The following is a 9,955-nucleotide window of genomic DNA, read 5'->3' as shown; positions in this document are numbered from 1 at the left end:
TTGCTACTGCAGCACTCTGTTCACCCATGTTGAGCTTGTTGTCCACCAGGATCCCCAGATCCCTTTCCTTAGAGCTCTGCTCTGCAGCCGGGTGAATCCCAGTCTGCACTGCACTCCTGGGTTATGTGGTCCCAGGTGCAAGACCTTAAGTGTATCCCTATTGAACTTCATAAGGTCCTGCAAGCCCACTCCTGCCTGCCCAGGTCTTCCTGGAGGGTGGCTCTCCCTTCTAGAGTATCTAGTCCCCCAATCATTGTTGCCTCATCTGCAAACTTAATGTGGATCCCAACATCCAGATCACTTATGAAGATACTAGCTGGTGTTGGGCCCAATATCAGTCCCTGCAGAACCCTGCCCATGACATGTTGCTAGTTTGAAAAAGAGCTTTACCACCACCCTCTGAGTGCGGAGTGTCACCCAGCTCCCCACCCACTGCACAGCCCACTTGACTAGACCATAATGCAGCAGTTTCTCTAAGAGGAGGCTGTGGGGGAGTCTACTGGAAGCCTTGGAAAAGTCCAGTTAGACAATAGGCACTGCTCACTCTGCATCAGCCGAGCACATTACTTTGTCATAGGAGGCAATTGGCTTTGCCAAGCATGATTTGCCCATGGTGAATCCGTGCTGGCTTTTCCCAGCCACATGCTTAAGTTTCCCTAGCTTTCCTAGTGACTGATGTAAGACTGGTAGGCCTATAATTAGCAGAGTGCTCCTTTGAACCCTTCTTGTAGATGGGGGTGACATTAGCCTTCTTCCAGTCATCTGGGACTTCCCCTGAGAGAAATTAATTATTTTTACTTGCACATGGAACAAATCCCATGTTATCAGACAGGGTTTTGTTTGTTTATATATCTATATATCTTTTTTAAGGCTAAAATGTACACTGTTTATTAAACTTTAAAATTAGAGCGGTACTAATCATGCTTCTGTAGAGATGAAGTAGAACAGGCCTGGTAATCTTAAATTACTTCTTCAGTGTGACGTGTGAGGTATGTCAGAAGCGAGAATCAGACTCTTAGGCTTTTGACTCCTGGAGCCAAACTGCAAGGCAGTTCTTCCTCCCTTCTGGTAGATTCACTAGACATGTTTATTTTATAAATCTTGATTAACTATGTGACAGTACTGAAATATTCCAAACAGTGTCTAGAATTAAGCATAATATACAACTAAATTGACATAGATGAGTATCCAAGGAGAAGAGGCCAAGAGACATACCTCTAGGTAATACTATTTTCCTATGTTGTACATTAAAAATTCTCATCTATTATCAACTGTACCAAATTTCTAAGGAGCTCCATTCCCATCGAATACCAGAACTATATAGCTTTAATATCATGCAAAGGGTGGTATTGCTAAACTGTGATTTTTTTTCATGAACAGATGTAACAAAAATCTTATTGACAAACCACAAAATCCACTATTGACCCATTAAAAAGTACATGCATGTAGAAGATACAGGAAAAATTGACTGAGAATTCTCCAAATCAAAGCCTCGTGGCTTTCAATGTCAGTACCCTGTCTCCAGTCTAAATGCCCACATAACTAATCATTGCTGCAGTATGTGTTTGAGTAAATCACTGAAAGTCTTTGCTCTAGATGTTTCTGAGGAAACTTATCTCTTGTTTGCAAGGAATGAATAGCCTAATTTAATGCCTGTGAATAGCATGAAACCTTGTCAATGAACTCCAGGGACAAGTGTGTGTGTGAGTGTGTTAAAATAATGTACAACAAAAAGGTTTAAGTGTTGATGTGGCTGTCATTAAGTTATTTTTGTTCTTCCAAAGAATACATTTTTCTTTCTCTGTCAGGTATACTTAGTGCTACAAATACATCTTTATTCAGAAGATTTTATTCTGTGTCTGTTTCTGGATGTGCATGGTCAGGGAGAGAGGAGGAACGTGTGAGACTCTTTGGTGAGTTGTTTTTTTTAATGTCAAAGAGAAATACATTATATAATTTTCAAACGTGCTTTCATTGTATGTAGGCTATGTGAATGCCTTTCACAGAATTTCAGTAACCTCAACAGAAGTTAGAATAAATATGTATAATTTTTGCTTACTGTTCTGTCACTAGAGTTTGTAAGTAAATATGTATGTACAATAAAAACTGAAACTAGGTTCCTATGATGTGTTGCAGTTTTCTTTTTGGCGGAATATTGCTCTTCACCACTGCATAAACCATTGTGTCATGCTTGAGAAGTTGAATAATAGATTATCTTTGAGGAAATCCTTGAGAAGCAGTGTTGTCTAATGGGCTAGACTGTAGAAGATTTGTGTCTTTTATGCTTTTCTGTCGTTTGTTTCCTCAGTGACTTCCAACGAGTAATTTTCTGTTTGTCTCTCTGTTTCTTCAGGCTTATATAGAAATGTTTTAACTCTGTAAAGCAGAAAAATTTCAACTACAGGTATGTGCTTCATTTCTACAGTAAATATTAGAGTTTCTTAATAAAATGATTCTAGATGTTTTTGGATAAAAAGAATTTACTTATAAGCAAGACAAATCTATACACTGTATCAATAGCTCTAGTCATCAATACTATAGGCAGTATTTTAACTGATGTTCAAATACTTATGTCTTCTTTTATTGTATCTGTAAGTCATGGGTAAAGCCTTTATCAAAGTTGCATGGGTATTAAAGAAATGCAGTTGCTGGAAATATGAAGCCCTTTGGTGGTAACTTACAGTGTAATTGAAGAAAGAAAGGCTAGTCATTCTTCTCTACATCTAAATAGATTGTGTCCCTATCTCTGCCCACCTCTGCCCATTTTTTGGTTTTGGTTTTTTTTTTGAATTGTGAAATGAAGGTGCTACCCATTTGCAGAATTTTCTCCACAACTTAGTTGGATTAAGATAATGTTTGGGCAGGAACATTTTTAGGCTTCCCCTCCTGCTTCCTTGTAATTTTAGTATGTACAGGTAGAAGTGAATGCTCTTCCTTGCTATAGTAATACAAAGGAATATACTTTTTTCTTTTACATTACTGGTCATATATGTGAAGAGATTAGTATTCTAACTTCCTGTGTACAATTTAATGTATGTTTTTCTGCTTATGTGTGGAAACTAAGCAATTACCACATATTTTTAATTGCAGGACTTCGAAGGGTGTAAAAAGAAAAAAAAAAAAGCCAAGGATTGGTGTATATGCAATTCTGTCTGTCCCCCACTCTCACTGGTAGCTCAAATTATTGTAACTCTGGAAAGAAAAAAATGCTCTTTATTCCATGGTGAGACTTTGGAATAATTTCTGGTTAAAGTTTTTCTTCAGAGGAATGGAATTTTAAGGAAATAAATTTATCTGTATTCTACTGAAGCACTATACAAATAAAAGTTAATTGGAGAGGAGGTTCAATGGTAAGGTAAGATTGGGTAATTGGTTTTATGTTCAGATCAGAATAGAATAGAATAGACAATTTTGCTAGAGCAATCATCTAGTCCAACTGCTTGGCCACTTCAGGCTTGAAAAAGTTAAAGCATGATATTAAGGGCCTTATTCACTGATGCTGACAGGCATGGGGCATCGACCACCCCTCTAAGAAGCCTGGCCCAGTGTTTGACCACCCTCTCAGTAAAGAAATGCTTCCTAATGCTCAGGCTGAACCTCCCCACGTGCAGCTTTGAGCCATTCCCATGTGTCCTGTCACTGACGCCAGGGAGAAGAGCTCAGCACCTCCCTCTCCCTTTCCCCTCCTCAGGAAGCTGCAGGGATGAATGAGGTTGTTCCTCAGCCTCCTTCTCTCCAAACTAGCCAACCCCAGATTCCTCAGCCACCCCTCACAGGACATGCCTTCCAGCCCTTCCACCAGCTTTGGTGACCTCCTCTAGACACACTGAAGAACCTTCACATTCTCCTTAAATGGTGGGCCCAGAGCTGCACACAGTGCTGGCGGTGAGGGCACACCAGTGCTGGATACAGCAGGATAATCCCCTCTCCTGACTGGCTGGCCATGCCGTGTGGGATGCACCCCAGGATGTGAGTTGCCCTGGTGGCTGCCAGGGCACAGGGCTGACTCACATTGAGCCTGTGACTAGCACCTCCAATTTTTTTCTGAAGTGTAGAGAAGAGGTTGAAGAAAGGTTGTAGGCATGTGAAGTGACAGTAAAATATCTTATTATGGATTTTAAGGTGGAGGAGACAGTGATACCCAGTTGTAATAGTTTAACTGAGAAAGTGTATTTGATACAGAAAAGAGTCTGTGTTTAGGTAATTGTAATTCTTTCACATCTTTTATTTGGCTTACATTAAACTATGTGAGGGCATAATATTTGCCAGAAGACATTAATAAAAACTTAATAATCAAAGTTTGTGTCGATAGCCCATGAGGTACCAAGTGACACAGTAGCTGACAGATTTGGTATAGGAGAAGGGGCACAACCAATTGCATCCAACAGAAATTTGCCATTATTGGTAATAGGTCCAACTTTCCTGGTGCAGAGACTAGGTGAGCTCTTATATGGATAAGCTTCTCAGTGTCTTGAATGAGCCATGTGAAATTTAGGCTCCACTGAGACAAAAAAAACTTTGCGACTGATATAAACAGAGTAAGAGTTTTGTTCCTTTTCCTGTAACCTGCAGTAGAAGGTATAATATATGTAGTGATTAGACTACTGACACCAGAGGCCCAGGCACAATTGATGTGTGATGTTACTAGCTGTAGTGAAACTAAACTGGTGTTGGCAGTGATTGGACTTTATGTGAAGTGTGTTACTTATATATATACTTATATACTAATATATTTTTATGTTACCAGATCTTCTGCAGAAGCAGTTCTGCCTCCTCTAGTTCGAAGGCTGAATCAGACCTAACGCCTCCTTCCAGAGTTGCATTTATTCTTTGTTTTCATTGTCTTCTTGGCTGCATTTTAATTCATGTGGTCTTTACGGACCTGTTGTCACAGAAGTCAGCTGAAAATGAGCTGGGCTGAGTGAAAAGGCTGTGCCCAGCAAATGAAATCCAAGCATATTTTAAAATTCATCTTCAGTAGAACTATGCAAAAAAAACCTTTATCCCTCAAGCAGTAGGAGAGATTGGCACATTACAGTGACATGAGCGTTACCAAAGTAATCTTGGAAAGTTTGCTGTTTACATTGTGCAAGACAAAATATGTAAGTTGTTGCCTTACTGAGGAAATACATTGAAAGCTGACAGTTTGTTACTGAATTTTCTATGATTGACAGGAATCCTGTCTGAGGAGTTTTAATATTTTAGGAATTGCATGTTCTCATAGCTGAGTCCTGAGTTTCAGAATTTGTAATAGTTACTTTGCTTTCATTTGTGGTTTTACTTCAAAAAGATTTTATTTTTACAGTTCTACTGAATAGAAAATCTCTGTGCTTTTACTACCTTCCATGTTGAACGCACAAATATTTCAGAGTAGAGGCAAGGAGATAGCTGTGACAAGTTTTCTGAAAGCATTGTTGGTGTCTCTTCCACCCTTGGAATTTCCCTAGCTTTCCTAGTGACTGATGTAAGACTGGTAGGCCTATAATTAGCAGAGTGCTCCTTTGAACCCTTCTTGTAGATGGGGGTGACATTAGCCTTCTTCCAGTCATCTGGGACTTCCCCTGAGAGAAATTAATTATTTTTACTTGCACATGGAACAAATCCCATGTTATCAGACAGGGTTTTGTTTGTTTATATATCTATATATCTTTTTTAAGGCTAAAATGTACACTGTTTATTAAACTTTAAAATTAGAGCGGTACTAATCATGCTTCTGTAGAGATGAAGTAGAACAGGCCTGGTAATCTTAAATTACTTCTTCAGTGTGACGTGTGAGGTATGTCAGAAGCGAGAATCAGACTCTTAGGCTTTTGACTCCTGGAGCCAAACTGCAAGGCAGTTCTTCCTCCCTTCTGGTAGATTCACTAGACATGTTTATTTTATAAATCTTGATTAACTATGTGACAGTACTGAAATATTCCAAACAGTGTCTAGAATTAAGCATAATATACAACTAAATTGACATAGATGAGTATCCAAGGAGAAGAGGCCAAGAGACATACCTCTAGGTAATACTATTTTCCTATGTTGTACATTAAAAATTCTCATCTATTATCAACTGTACCAAATTTCTAAGGAGCTCCATTCCCATCGAATACCAGAACTATATAGCTTTAATATCATGCAAAGGGTGGTATTGCTAAACTGTGATTTTTTTTCATGAACAGATGTAACAAAAATCTTATTGACAAACCACAAAATCCACTATTGACCCATTAAAAAGTACATGCATGTAGAAGATACAGGAAAAATTGACTGAGAATTCTCCAAATCAAAGCCTCGTGGCTTTCAATGTCAGTACCCTGTCTCCAGTCTAAATGCCCACATAACTAATCATTGCTGCAGTATGTGTTTGAGTAAATCACTGAAAGTCTTTGCTCTAGATGTTTCTGAGGAAACTTATCTCTTGTTTGCAAGGAATGAATAGCCTAATTTAATGCCTGTGAATAGCATGAAACCTTGTCAATGAACTCCAGGGACAAGTGTGTGTGTGAGTGTGTTAAAATAATGTACAACAAAAAGGTTTAAGTGTTGATGTGGCTGTCATTAAGTTATTTTTGTTCTTCCAAAGAATACATTTTTCTTTCTCTGTCAGGTATACTTAGTGCTACAAATACATCTTTATTCAGAAGATTTTATTCTGTGTCTGTTTCTGGATGTGCATGGTCAGGGAGAGAGGAGGAACGTGTGAGACTCTTTGGTGAGTTGTTTTTTTTAATGTCAAAGAGAAATACATTATATAATTTTCAAACGTGCTTTCATTGTATGTAGGCTATGTGAATGCCTTTCACAGAATTTCAGTAACCTCAACAGAAGTTAGAATAAATATGTATAATTTTTGCTTACTGTTCTGTCACTAGAGTTTGTAAGTAAATATGTATGTACAATAAAAACTGAAACTAGGTTCCTATGATGTGTTGCAGTTTTCTTTTTGGCGGAATATTGCTCTTCACCACTGCATAAACCATTGTGTCATGCTTGAGAAGTTGAATAATAGATTATCTTTGAGGAAATCCTTGAGAAGCAGTGTTGTCTAATGGGCTAGACTGTAGAAGATTTGTGTCTTTTATGCTTTTCTGTCGTTTGTTTCCTCAGTGACTTCCAACGAGTAATTTTCTGTTTGTCTCTCTGTTTCTTCAGGCTTATATAGAAATGTTTTAACTCTGTAAAGCAGAAAAATTTCAACTACAGGTATGTGCTTCATTTCTACAGTAAATATTAGAGTTTCTTAATAAAATGATTCTAGATGTTTTTGGATAAAAAGAATTTACTTATAAGCAAGACAAATCTATACACTGTATCAATAGCTCTAGTCATCAATACTATAGGCAGTATTTTAACTGATGTTCAAATACTTATGTCTTCTTTTATTGTATCTGTAAGTCATGGGTAAAGCCTTTATCAAAGTTGCATGGGTATTAAAGAAATGCAGTTGCTGGAAATATGAAGCCCTTTGGTGGTAACTTACAGTGTAATTGAAGAAAGAAAGGCTAGTCATTCTTCTCTACATCTAAATAGATTGTGTCCCTATCTCTGCCCACCTCTGCCCATTTTTTGGTTTTGGTTTTTTTTTTGAATTGTGAAATGAAGGTGCTACCCATTTGCAGAATTTTCTCCACAACTTAGTTGGATTAAGATAATGTTTGGGCAGGAACATTTTTAGGCTTCCCCTCCTGCTTCCTTGTAATTTTAGTATGTACAGGTAGAAGTGAATGCTCTTCCTTGCTATAGTAATACAAAGGAATATACTTTTTTCTTTTACATTACTGGTCATATATGTGAAGAGATTAGTATTCTAACTTCCTGTGTACAATTTAATGTATGTTTTTCTGCTTATGTGTGGAAACTAAGCAATTACCACATATTTTTAATTGCAGGACTTCGAAGGGTGTAAAAAGAAAAAAAAAAAAGCCAAGGATTGGTGTATATGCAATTCTGTCTGTCCCCCACTCTCACTGGTAGCTCAAATTATTGTAACTCTGGAAAGAAAAAAATGCTCTTTATTCCATGGTGAGACTTTGGAATAATTTCTGGTTAAAGTTTTTCTTCAGAGGAATGGAATTTTAAGGAAATAAATTTATCTGTATTCTACTGAAGCACTATACAAATAAAAGTTAATTGGAGAGGAGGTTCAATGGTAAGGTAAGATTGGGTAATTGGTTTTATGTTCAGATCAGAATAGAATAGAATAGACAATTTTGCTAGAGCAATCATCTAGTCCAACTGCTTGGCCACTTCAGGCTTGAAAAAGTTAAAGCATGATATTAAGGGCCTTATTCACTGATGCTGACAGGCATGGGGCATCGACCACCCCTCTAAGAAGCCTGGCCCAGTGTTTGACCACCCTCTCAGTAAAGAAATGCTTCCTAATGCTCAGGCTGAACCTCCCCACGTGCAGCTTTGAGCCATTCCCATGTGTCCTGTCACTGACGCCAGGGAGAAGAGCTCAGCACCTCCCTCTCCCTTTCCCCTCCTCAGGAAGCTGCAGGGATGAATGAGGTTGTTCCTCAGCCTCCTTCTCTCCAAACTAGCCAACCCCAGATTCCTCAGCCACCCCTCACAGGACATGCCTTCCAGCCCTTCCACCAGCTTTGGTGACCTCCTCTAGACACACTGAAGAACCTTCACATTCTCCTTAAATGGTGGGCCCAGAGCTGCACACAGTGCTGGCGGTGAGGGCACACCAGTGCTGGATACAGCAGGATAATCCCCTCTCCTGACTGGCTGGCCATGCCGTGTGAGATGCACCCCAGGATGTGAGTTGCCCTGGTGGCTGCCAGGGCACAGGGCTGACTCACATTGAGCCTGTGACTAGCACCTCCAATTTTTTTCTGAAGTGTAGAGAAGAGGTTGAAGAAAGGTTGTAGGCATGTGAAGTGACAGTAAAATATCTTATTATGGATTTTAAGGTGGAGGAGACAGTGATAACCAGTTGTAATAGTTTAACTGAGAAAGTGTATTTGATACAGAAAAGAGTCTGTGTTTAGGTAATTGTAATTCTTTCACATCTTTTATTTGGCTTACATTAAACTATGTGAGGGCATAATATTTGCCAGAAGACATTAATAAAAACTTAATAATCAAAGTTTGTGTCGATAGCCCATGAGGTACCAAGTGACACAGTAGCTGACAGATTTGGTATAGGAGAAGGGGCACAACCAATTGCATCCAACAGAAATTTGCCATTATTGGTAATAGGTCCAACTTTCCTGGTGCAGAGACTAGGTGAGCTCTTATATGGATAAGCTTCTCAGTGTCTTGAATGAGCCATGTGAAATTTAGGCTCCACTGAGACAAAAAAAACTTTGCGACTGATATAAACAGAGTAAGAGTTTTGTTCCTTTTCCTGTAACCTGCAGTAGAAGGTATAATATATGTAGTGATTAGACTACTGACACCAGAGGCCCAGGCACAATTGATGTGTGATGTTACTAGCTGTAGTGAAACTAAACTGGTGTTGGCAGTGATTGGACTTTATGTGAAGTGTGTTACTTATATATATACTTATATACTAATATATTTTTATGTTACCAGATCTTCTGCAGAAGCAGTTCTGCCTCCTCTAGTTCGAAGGCTGAATCAGACCTAACGCCTCCTTCCAGAGTTGCATTTATTCTTTGTTTTCATTGTCTTCTTGGCTGCATTTTAATTCATGTGGTCTTTACGGACCTGTTGTCACAGAAGTCAGCTGAAAATGAGCTGGGCTGAGTGAAAAGGCTGTGCCCAGCAAATGAAATCCAAGCATATTTTAAAATTCATCTTCAGTAGAACTATGCAAAAAAAACCTTTATCCCTCAAGCAGTAGGAGAGATTGGCACATTACAGTGACATGAGCGTTACCAAAGTAATCTTGGAAAGTTTGCTGTTTACATTGTGCAAGACAAAATATGTAAGTTGTTGCCTTACTGAGGAAATACATTGAAAGCTGACAGTTTGTTACTGAATTTTCTATGAT

This window comes from Chaetura pelagica, unplaced genomic scaffold (assembly GCF_000747805.2).
Source record: "Chaetura pelagica isolate M959 unplaced genomic scaffold, ChaPel_1.0 scaffold255, whole genome shotgun sequence".
Classification (NCBI taxonomy): Eukaryota; Metazoa; Chordata; class Aves; order Apodiformes; family Apodidae; genus Chaetura; species Chaetura pelagica.
This window is presented reverse-complemented; position numbering follows the sequence as displayed.